This window comes from Zalophus californianus, chromosome X (genome assembly GCF_009762305.2).
Source record: "Zalophus californianus isolate mZalCal1 chromosome X, mZalCal1.pri.v2, whole genome shotgun sequence".
In the NCBI taxonomy this organism is placed as follows: Eukaryota; Metazoa; Chordata; class Mammalia; order Carnivora; family Otariidae; genus Zalophus; species Zalophus californianus.
The window spans coordinates 74906433-74916474 of record NC_045612.1 but is presented as its reverse complement, the minus strand read 5'-3'; the positions used below and the strand labels follow the sequence as shown (position 1 = coordinate 74916474).

Below are 10042 nucleotides of genomic sequence, written 5' to 3'. Positions count from 1 at the left end.
GAGAGGCAGACAAAATGAAGCAACAGAGAAATGTATCCCAAATGCCACAGCCAGAGATCTAAGTGAAACAATAATAACATGCCTGATGGAAAATTAAAGCCATGTCATAAGGGTACTCACTGGGCTTGAGAAAAAAGTGGAACACATGAATGAGACCCTTAACACAGAGATAAGGAATAATAACATAGCAGAGAATAAAGGGCTCAATAAACAAAATGAAAAACACACTTGACAGAATGAACAGCAGGATGAAAGAAGAGAAATGAATTAGTGAACTACAGGACAGGGTAATGGAAAGTAATCAAGGTGAACAGGAGAAAAAAAGAACTATACAAAACAAGAATGGCCTTAGGGAATTTAGTGACTCAATCAAACATGATAACACTTGTATTATAGGATTTCCAGAAGAAGAGAGAGAAAAGGGAGAAGAAAAGTTATTTGAAGAAATAATAGCTAAAAATCTCCTTAATCTGGGTAAGGAAACAAATTATCCAAATCCAGAAGGCACAGAGAACTCCCATCAAAATCAAAAAAAGCAGACCCACAGCAAGACATAATTAAATTGGCAAAATATAGTGATAATGAAAATTTTTTAAAGCACTAAGGTAAAAGAAGATAGTAACTTAAAAGGGAAAATCCATAAGACTAGCAGATTTTTTCACAGAAACTTTTCAAACCAGAACAGAATAACATAATATACTCAGAGTGTTGAATGAGAAAAGTCTGTAGCTAAGAATACCCAGCAGAGCTATCATTCAGAATAAGAGAGAGAGTTTTCCAGAGAAACAAAACCTACAGGAGTTCATGACCACTAAACCAACCCTGCAAGGAATAATAAAGAGGATACTTTGGGAAAGAGACACCAAAAGTAACAATAAGAAGTTAGATAACACAAAAGCAATGAAAATGAATGTTTCTGTAAAATCAGTCAAGGAACTCACAAAATAAAAGGACCTAAAAGGTTGGAGGGCAAGATGGCTGCAGAGGAAGAGACCTCATTTCATCTGGTCCCTCAAATTTAGCTGGATATCTATCAAACCATTCTGAACACACATGAATTCAACCTGAGATAGACGATTTATCTGGATCTCTACAATCAGAAAAACAACTACTTTTTGCAAGGTAAGAGGTGCAGAAGCTTGAATCTCTGGGGGAAATATCAGAAGATAAATGGAGGAGGGAGGAGGCTTCCTCCATAAGCCAGTCACTGGAAAATGGTATAACACCAGAGCAAAAAATTGGGACCCTTAGAAATCTGCTCCAGTAAAAGACATCACTTTCTGAAAAGGGCACAGGGGATGAATAGGGCAGGATTCTAGGTGGATCATTGTGGTCTCAGGATTCCAGGAGACTCAGAAAGTATGGGGGAGCCTGAACTGACAGAATTCCCAAGCAGTGGAGTGGGGAGACTGGTTATGGTCAGCAAGCCCAGAAAGGACTCTCATGAGGCTCCAGTCACCATAAACCACAAGCCAGACCAGTAGGGAAACTCCTCTCTGCCTGACCACCCTGAAAAGGACTAGAAGGTGTGGGCTGTTTAACATCCCAGGGGAGATATAAAACAGCTTGTGCCCATGACAGGACAACAGCTCTTAGGGCGGTGTGGCCCACAAAAGGACACTGGGGTGCCACCCAGCCATGACCTGGGAGTGGCGGAAGAGCGTGCATGCATGAGCCCATGGCTGCTAGCAATTGCAAAGTCACAAAGCACAGAGATGCTTGCGGGTCCCCAGAACTCCCCCAGGAGAGTTGCAGTGGGCTCGAATAAGTGAGAGTCTGTGGAGTTTGGTACACACAGAATTGGAGACGGTTTGATCTGGAGGGTTTATTGAAGAAAGGGGAGCATGACCTTGTGCCTCTGGGCTAGAGATTCTCCCACAGCCATATTTGTTGATCCCCAAAGAAAAGGGGAAAGCTGCCAGGGAACAAAAGCCACACAGAGGATAAGCTCACATTAAGCCCATCCCTCTGACAAAGGGTGGGCAACTACACCCAGGCAAAGACCCCTGAGAAGCCGAGGAGCTGGCCCCTGCCCCAGAAGACAGACTGGAAGAACAGGTGAATGATAAGCTTATTTCTCACAGGACTGTAAAACTCCAGTGCCAAAGGAAAATAATATAGGGAGTTCCAGGTGTTCCCTCATGACTCGTTTATAATTCAGGCTAAAACTTTACATTTTTTTTTTGTTTCTTTTCTTTTTTCTTTTTTTTTATTTTACCCTGTTCCCATTTCAAATAGATTCTTATTAACCAACTTATGTTTTTAAGTTGCTTTTGAACTTATTTTTTTTCACATCTACATTTTATAGATGTATGCCCCATACTAGTCTGTTTTTCACTCTATTCAATTTTCTCTCTCTCTCTCTCTCTTTCTCTCTCTATTCTGATTTTGCAATTTTGGAATATAGTGTCTTCTAACACACAGACCAAAAATAAATCAGGAACAGGCAGATCACCCTGCATTGTCCACTCCACCCCACCTCCTATTTATTGCTTTGGATCATCTTGACTTTGTTTGCATATCTGTGATAGCTTCAGACCACTTCAGAGTTTTTCTAGGGTGCATGTTGCTTGGGTCGTGGTTGATATTTTAGATTCTGTTCATTTGCTCAACTATCCCTCAACAGAATGACTAGGAGGAGGAACTCTCAACAAAGAAAAGAACCTGAGACAATGTCCTCTGCCACAGAGATAATGGATATGGATACAAGCAAGATGTCAGAGATAGAATTCCGGAAAGCAATCATAAAGTCAATAATCAGGCTTGAAAAAAGCATTAGTGACAATATAGAATCTCTAAGCGCAGAAATGAGTTCTAATCAGGGCAACTTAAAAAATGCTATGAATGAGATGCAGTCTAAACTGGATACTCTAACAGCTAAGGTAAATGAGGCAGAAGAGTGAATCAGTGATCTAGAAAATAATATGATAGAAAGGAAGGAAGTTGAAGAAAACAGAGAGAGGCAGCTAGTAGCCCATGAAAATAGACCTAGAGAGATTAATGATGCCATGAGATGCTCCAATGTCAGAATTATTGGGCTCCCCAAGGGGGTGGAGAGAGACGGGGGAGACTAAAAGGTATATTTGAGCAAATCATAGCTGAGAACTTCCCTAATCTAGGGAAAGAAACAAGCATTCGTGTCCAAGAGTCAGAGAGGACACCTCCCAAAAATCAATAAAAATAGATCAACACCCTGACATATAATACTGAAGCTGGCAATTCTTACAGCCAAGGAAACTATCCTAGGAATAGCTAGGGAGAGGAAGTTCCTTACCTATGGAGTGTGGAACATCAGAATAACATCAGAACTAGCCATAGAGACCTGGAAAGCCAGAAAGGGCTGGCAAGACATATTCAGGATCCTAAATGAGAAGAATATGCAGCCAAGAATACTTTTTCCAACAAGGCTGTCATTCAGAATGGATGGAGAGATAAAGAGCTTCCAGGAGAGGCAGAAACTGAAAGAATATGTGACCACCAAGCCAGCCCTGCAAGAAATATTAAGGGAGATTCTGTAAGCGAAGAGAGACCCCAAGAGTAATATAGATCAGAAATTAACAGAAGCAATCTATAGAAACAGGGACTTTACAGGCAATACAATGGCACTGAATTCATATCTTTCAATACTTACTCTGAATGTAAATGGGCTGAATGCTTCTATCAAAAGACACAGGGTTTCAGATTGGATAAAAATGCAGGACCCATCCATATGCTGTCTACAAGAGACTCATTTAGAACCTAAAGACATCTCCAGATATAAAGTGAGGGGATGGAGAACAATTCACCATGCCAACGGACCCCAAAAGAAAGGTGAGGTAGCAATCCTCATATCAGATAGATTAGATTTTAAACCAAAGACCATAGTACGAGATGTAGAGGGATACCATATCATAATTAAAGGGTCCACCCAACAAGGAAATTGAACAATTGTAAATATCTATGCCCCCAACATGGGAGCAACCAATTATGTAAACCAACTAATAAACAAAATAAAGAAACATATGGATAATAATACATGAATAGTAGGAGACTTCAGCACTCCACTCACAGCAATGGACAGATCATCTAAACAGAAGATCAACAAAGAAACAACAGCTTTGAAGGACACATTGGACCAGATGGGCTTCACAGACATATACAGAACATTACATCCTAAAACAACAGAATACTCATTCTTCTCAAATGCACACGTTACTTTCACATACTGGGTCACAAATCAGGTCTCAACCGATACCAAAGATTGAGATTATTCCCTGTATATTTTCAGATTACAATGCTTTGAAACTGAAATTCAACCATGAGAAAAATTTGTGAGGAACTCAAAAACTTGGAAGTTAAAGAGCATCCTGCTAAAAAATGAATGGGTCAACCAGGAAATTAAAGAAGAACTTAAACAATTCATGCAAACCAATGAAAATGAAAACATATCAGTTCAAAAATCTATGGGATACTGCAAAGGCGGTCCTTAGAGTGAAGTACATAGCCATCCAATCTTCTCTCAAAAAAATTAGAAAAATCCCAAAAGCACAAGCTACCCAGACAACTAAAGAAGCTGGAGAAAGAACAGCAAATAAAACCTAAACCAAGCAGGAGAAGAGAAATAATAAATATTAGAACAGAACTCAATGAAACAGAAACTGGAAGAAGAGTAGAACAGATCAACAAAACTAGAAGCTGGTTTCTTGAAAGAATTAATAAGATCGATAAACCTCTGGCCAGACTTATCCAAAAGAAAAGAGAAAGGACCCAAATTAATAAAATCATGAATGAAAAGGGAGAAAACACCACCAATACCAAGGAAATACAGACAATTATTAGAACATACCACCAGGGACTATATGACAACAAACTAGACAATCTGGAAGAAATGGATGCATTCCTTGAAACTTACAAACTCCCAAAACTGAAACAGGAAGAAATAGAAAATTTGAACAGACCCATAACCAGCAAGGAAATTGAAGTGGTAATCAAAAATATCTCAAAACAAACAAACAAACAAACAAAAAACAAGAGTCCTGGGCCAGATGGCTTCCCAGGGGAATTCTACCAAACATTTAAAGAAGAAATAATACCTATCCTACTGAAGCTGTTTCAAAAAATAGAAATGGAAGGAAAACTTCCAAACTCATTCTATGAGGCCAGCATTACCATGATCCCAAAACCAGGCAAAGACCCCATCAAAAAAGAACTACAGACAAATATCCCTGATGAATGGATGACAAAATACTCAGCAAGATCCTCACCAATAGGATACAACAGTACATTAAAAGGATTATTCACCATGACCAGGTGGAATTTATGCACGGGATGCAAGGTGGTTCAACATTCACAAATCAATCAATGTGATAAATCACATTAACAAAAGAAGAGACAAGGATCATATGATCCTTTCAATTGATGCAGAAAAAGCATTTGACAAAATACAGCATTCTTTCCTGATTAAAACTCTTCAAAGTGTAGGGATAAAGGGAACATACCTCAATATCATAAAAGACATTCTATGAAAAGCCGACAGCAAATGTCATTCTTAATGGGGAAAAACTGAGAGCTTTTCCCTTAAGGTCAGGAACATGACAGAGATGCCCACTCTCACCACTATTGTTCAACATAGTACTGGAATCCTAGCCTCAGCCATCAGACAACAAAAAGAAATAAAAAGCATTCAAATTGGCAAAGAAGAAGTCAAATTCTCTCTCTTCCCAGATGACATGATACTTTACATGGAAAACCCCAAAGAGTCCACCTCCAAATTATTAGAACTCATACAGCAATTCAGCAACATGGCAGGATACAAAATCAATACACAGAAATCAGTTGCATTTCTATACACTAACAATGTAACTGAAAAAATGGAAATTAAGGAATTGATTCCATTTACGATAGCACCAAAAACCATAAGATACCTAGGAATAAATCTAATCAAAGGGGTAAAGGATCTCTACTCTAGAAACTACAAACACTTATGAAAGCAATCGAGGAAGACAAAAAAGATGGAAAAACATTCCACGCTCATGGATTGGAAGAATAAACATTGTGAAAATGTCTATGCTGCCCAGAGCAATCCACACTCTCAATGCAGTCCCTATCAAAATATCATCTACATTTTTCAGATAGCTGGAACAAACAATCCTAAAGTTTGTATGGAACCAGAAAAGACCCTGAGTCACCAGGGGAATGTTGAAAAAGAAAACCAAACCTGGGGGCATCACGTTGCCTGACTTCAAGCTATATTACAAAGCTGTGATCATCAAAATGCACAGTATTGACACAAAAACAGACAGATAGATCAATGGAACAGAATAGAGACCCCAGAAATGGACCCTCAACTGTATGGTCAAATAATCTTCAACAAATCAGAAAAAAATATGCAATGGAAAAAAGACAGTCTCTTCAATAAATGGTGCTGGGAAAATTGGACAGCCACATGCAGAAGAATGAAACTGGACTGTTCTCTTACATCATACACAAAGATAAACTCAAAATGGACGAACGACCTCAATGTGAGACAGGAATCCATCCAAATCCTAGAGGAGAACACAGGCAGAAATCTCTTCAACCTTGGCCACAGCAACCGCATGCTAGACACATCTCTAAAAGCAAGGAAAACAAACAAAAAATGAACTATTGGGATTTCATCAAGATAAAAAGCTTCTGCACAGCAAAGGAAACAGTCAACAAAACTAAAAGGCAACCTATGAAATGGGAGGATATTTGCAAATGACATATCAGATAAAGGGCTAGTATCCAAGATCTATAATGAACTTATCATACTGAACACCCAAAAAACCATAATCCAGTCAATAAATGGGCAGAAGACATGAACAGACATTTCTCCAAAGAAGGCCAACAGACACAGGAAAAAAATGCTCAATGTCACTTGTCATCAGGGAAATACAAATCAAAACCACAATGAGATGCCACCTTACACCAGTTAGAATGGCAAAAATTAACAAGACAAGAAACAACAAGTGTTTGTGAGGATGTGGAGAAAGGGGAACCCTCTTACATTGTTGGTGGGAATGCAAGTTGGTACAGTCACTCTGGAAAACAGTATGGAGGCTCCTCAAGATGTTAAAAATAGAGCTACCCTATGACCCAGCAATTGCACTACTGGGTATTTACCCCAAAGATACAGATAAAGTGAAAAGAAGGGGCACCTGCACCCCAATGTTCATAGCAGCAATGTCCACAGTAGCCAAACTGTGGAAGGAGCCATGATGTCCTTCAGCAGATGAATGGATAAAGAAGATGTGGTTCATATATACAATGGAATATGACTCAGTCATTAGAAAGGATGAATACCTACCATTTGCATAAACATGGATGGAACTAGTGTGTATTATGCTAAGTGAAATAAGTCAGGCAGAGAAAGACAATTATCATTTTGTTTCACTCATATGTGGAACATAAGGAATAGGGCAGAGGACCACAGGGGAAGGGAAAGAAAACCGAATGGGGAGAAATCAAAGAGGGAGACAAACCATGAGAAACTCTGGAATCCAGGAACCAAACTGAGGGTTACAGAAGGGAGGGGGTGGGGGGATTGTGTAACCAGATGATGGGTATTAAGGAGGGCATGTGTTGTGATGAGCCCTGGGTGTTACACACAGCTAATGAATAATTGAACACTACATCAAAAACTAATCTTGTACTATATGTTGGCTAATTTAACATAATAAAAAAAATAAGGTTAAAAAAAGACATAAAATATGACACCACGGAAAAGCAAGAGGGAGAAGGACGTTGATAAAATAAGGAGAGAAAATGTCATCTATGGACTACAGTCCCTACAGCCAAGCTGCAACCCAACAGGGCTACAGTGCTTACATTGTCCAGTCCACTCAAGGATATGCACAGACCACCCAGCCATATGGGCAGCAAAGTTAATGGCACCTGTGGACAGCCCAATGATGTTTGCTACACCCAGGTCAGAGCACTGCAACCTCTGCCAGACCACCTATGCAACTTCTTATGGACAGGCTCCCACTGGTTATACTTCTCCAACTGCCCCCCAGGTTTATAGTCAGCCTGTCTAGGGGTATGGCACTGGTGCTTATGATACCACCACGTTATGTTTGCTACCACCCAGGCCTCCCATGCAGCTCAGTCTGCATATGGCACTCAGCCTGCTTACCAAGCTTATGGGCAGCAGCTAGCAGCCACCACACCTGCAAGACCGTAGGATGGTAACAAATCTGTTGAAACTAGTCAACCTTAATCTATCACAAGGGGTTATAAACAGCCCAGCCTAGGATATGGACAGAGTAACTACAGTTATCCCCAGGTACCTGGGACTTACCCCATGCAGCCAGTCACAGCACCACCATCTTATCCTCCGATCTTCTATTCCTCTAGACAGTGGACTAGTTATGATCAGAGTAGTTACTCTCAGCAGAACACCTATGGGCAGCCAAGCATCTCCAGACAGCAGAGTAGCTATGGTCAACAAAACAGCTATGGGCAGCAGTCATCCACTATTAACCTCCTGTCAAACTGGATCCTACAGCCAGGCTCCAAATCAATATAGCCAACAGAGAACCAGCAGAGTTCATTCCAACAGGACCACCCCATAGCATGGGTGTTTATGGGCAGGAGTCTGGGGGATTTTCCAGACCAGGAGAGAACTAGAGCATGAGTGGTCCTGATAACCAGGGCAGGAAAAGAGGGAGATTTGATTATGGAGGCTGAGCAGAGGTGGGGAGGTAGCAGGACATGGTTGAATGAGCAGCTCTGGAAAGCAAGGTGGTTTCAATAAGCCTAGTGGACCCATGGAGGAAGGACCAGATCTTGATCTATAGGCCCACCAGATCCAGATGAAGACTCTCACAACAGTGCAATTTATGTACAAGGCTTAAATGATAATATGACTTTAGATGATCTGGCATACTTCTTCAAGGGAACCAGAAAACCCATAATTCATATCTACTTGGACAAGGAAAACCCAAAGGCAATTGCTACAGTGTCTTACGAAGACCCACCAATTGCCAAGGCTGCAATGGAATGGTTTGATGGGAAATATTTTCAAAGGAGTGAACTTATGGTTTCTCTTGCTCACAGGAAACCTCCAATGAACAGTATGCAGTTTGGTATGCTTCACCTGAGGGCAAAGGGATGCTGTTGCCATGCTGTGGAGGTCCAGGGGGCCCCATGGGTCACATGGGAGGCTGTAGAGGAGACAGAGGTGGCTTCCCCCTAAGAGGGCCCCAGGGTTCCCAAGGGAACCCATCTGGGGGAGGAAACATCTAGCACTGAGCTGGGACTGGCAGTGTCCCAATCTGGAGTGTGGAAACCAGAACTTCACCTGGAGAACAGGATGCAAGAAGTATAAGTCCCCAAAGCCTGAAGGCTTTCTTCCATCACCCTTTCCACCACCTGTGTGGTGACCAGGCAGAGTCAGGCCTGGTGGCATGATGGGAGGAAGAGATGGCCTCATGGACCATCATAGTCCCCATGGAATGTTCAGAGGTGGCCACTGTGAAGACAAAGGTGGCTTCTGTAGTGGCCGGGGCATGGACTGAGATGGCTTTGGTGCAGGAATACAAGGTGGTCTTGGACCTTTGATGGAACAGATAAGAGAAGAAGAGGCCAGCATGGAGCACCTAGAAAAATGCCAGGAAGGCAGAGACCAGCCCTACTATGCAGAGACCCTGCAAAACTGCATTGACTATCAGATTTATTTTTTAAATAGAGAATGTTTTAGATTTGTAATTCCATATTTATAATTTTGACCACAACATTATGATTATTCCTTGTCTGTAATTTAGTATCTTTCATCATCTGTGATGAAACATTAAAACAAGTTAAAAGGTAGTGTGCCAAGTTTTTATCCTTCCTTTAAACATGGTAGTTTAACTAAGACTAAACAATGGGAACCCCTTGGGCGCCTGGGTGGCTCAGTTGGTTGAGCAACTGCCTTTGGCTCAGGTCATGATCCTGGAGTCCCGGGATCGAGTCTCGCATCGGGCTCCCTGCTCGGCAGGGGGTCTGCTTCTCTCTCTGACCTTCTTCCTTCTCATGCTCTCTACCATTCTCTCTCTCTCTC

General features: G+C 41.2%; 1 pseudogene; it reads left to right on the top strand.

Moving 5' to 3' along the window:
- Positions 1–7764: 7764 nt before the first annotated feature.
- Positions 7765–9722, top strand: LOC113930408 (annotated as a pseudogene).
- Positions 9723–10042: the final 320 nt, after the last annotated feature.